A 2,350-nucleotide genomic window follows, 5' to 3' on the forward strand; every position below is an offset into this window, starting at 1 on the left:
CTGCCTTTAGTTTGTGGTCCTGAGCTTCAGAACAATCCTGATACCCATCCTCTGTTGAGGGCTAATTTGCATTTATTATCTTGATGTACATGCCTATTATTTTTCTATGTATATTTTATAAATATAAAATCTATGAATAGAATGAAAACATAGACTATATGCCTTGAAAATCAAACCTGGAACAGTCCTGTCATGATGTAAGCATGATGAATATGGTGGGATCTCTGAGTCTAGATGCTGTTGGAGCTTTAGGATTGGCACTGTGTGGAGAAATTGGGATTTATTTTTTTTAAATGTGTGGTATTCACTTTGCATTTTTTACTCTCATTTATATTTGGTAGGATTTTTTGGTAAACCCGCCTTTTTGTGCTGACCAAGATTGAGTCTTTTTGGCAAAGTTCAATCTAAATCCTCTAAATCACACTTCTGTCCTTGGCCTTTCTTAAGTCAAATTATCAGAGCTTGAATGCTAAGCTGTGACCTTTTTTAGGTGATGTAGGAGTATGAAGCAGCAGTTTTAAACCTAGGAAATAAAGAGAAATAAAGACTACTGCCTCCCATCCTTCACAGGTGGGTGTTTTCAAACACTTTCTGAAATAGATCTTTTATAATGCTTAAATGATAAGTTGCATTACAGAAGTTTTCAGAAATTTGATTGCTAAAATCCAAACCATTTCAATGTGCTGTAGATGCTTCTGTGTAATTGCATATGATATGGGCAGATAGTTTTCTCAGAGTTTGAAAAATTACTTGCCTTTAAAAATATATGAATTTATAGTGATAATTTCTTTAAATTCTCCAAGTTTCATCTCATGTTTAGCATCTGAAACTAATAAAAATGTTGTGAGGCTTGATCAACAGCAAAAGTTTAATTAACTTTGTGAATTAGAAGTACCAAAGTTTTCATTAAGAGGTTATGAAAGAATTAGTACTGTTAATTCATCCTTGAGTCAGGGATATACCCCCTAGACGTGCCATTCCTTTACATGTCTCGTAAAAACATTATAAATTAATTGAAAATTTGTTAAAATCATTAATGGTTCTTCACAGTGTAATTATTAAAATTATGTCATATGTGAAAATGTCAAGAATTATCACCTCTTTTGACAATAACGGTGCTGTCGATAACAGAGGATCAGCCAGACATAATGTGGATGTCATGTTTTGTGATACTGTTTTCATATAGTTATCAGAATAATGGCACACATCATTTTTATCATGTTTGACTATTTTATATATGCTTGTAACTTCTCCTTAGGCTGTGTTTTCAAATGGCCGGGAGCTCCCTGGCAGCCATCATTCTGGCACTTTCTATCTCTACTGGGGTAGAGCCAGAAGTGGGAGAGTTTATAGGGGCACAGAGAGAATTGTGAGATTTCATTACCACCCATTTGTTTTCAAGCACTTTTTTATCCTCAGGTTCCAAAAGATTGGGAGCACAGAAATTTTGGGTTTCTACTTGCTTGACCTACTACGAAAAGTGGTGTGATCCCACCTCTTCCTTTCTGTGGGAATTTTCTGTTCTGAAAACACAAATGGGATTTGTAGGAAGGGAAGATGACTTGCTACACTTTTGAGTAAATGCCACAATTTGGGCCCTTCTGGCTGCTGCCTGTGTTGTGACTGCAGGCAGCGGAAATGGCCCCGAGGCTGCAGTGCAGGCAGGAGGGGCGATTGTCCCCAGAAATGTCACTGTGGCATCACAGGCAGCTGTGGCATGGCCAGAGGAGCCCACATCCTCCTTGCAGCTTAACCTCAGCCTTCCTATTCGTTTCTCTACTAACCACCAGTACTGGGGAAGGAAGAAAAGAAGAGAAAAAGAAATGCAGACAGCAAAAATTAAAACTAGGTGATAGACTAGAAGCTGAGTATCAAAGAATAGATATTTTTCACCCTGTCTGCTTAAGATGTGTCAGGATTACCTCAGTTCATAACTTGAGGAATGTATTCAGGCTTTCAGGCTACTTAATATCCTTTACAGTCTAAATGACTTGGTTCATAATGTAGTTTGATAAAATGGGTTTTTTTGCATAGAGGACTGTTCTGGTTCAGGGCAAATTTGGGAGAGAACTTCCAAAGGGATTTCTCTAGAAAAACAGATTTAATTGGCCCCTCTCCCAACTGGTTCAGGAAAAATACTTCTTTGGAGAAAAGTGGAAAAAAAGCTGTTTATTAAACAATCAAACCCCTTGCCACTCCAAAAGAGATGACAAACTGAGAAAGTCCCTCCCCGGGTTGCAGCTCAGCTCACTCAGTCTCTGATCAGTCCCTCAGTGCTGGAAATGTCTCAGGCCAGGCCCGGCCCGGTGGGCCACAGGTGCAGCTGCTGGTGCTCCCCTGGGTGTTCAGT

This window comes from Geospiza fortis, unplaced genomic scaffold, assembly GCF_000277835.1.
Source record: "Geospiza fortis unplaced genomic scaffold, GeoFor_1.0 scaffold5, whole genome shotgun sequence".
Lineage (NCBI taxonomy): Eukaryota > Metazoa > Chordata > Aves > Passeriformes > Thraupidae > Geospiza > Geospiza fortis.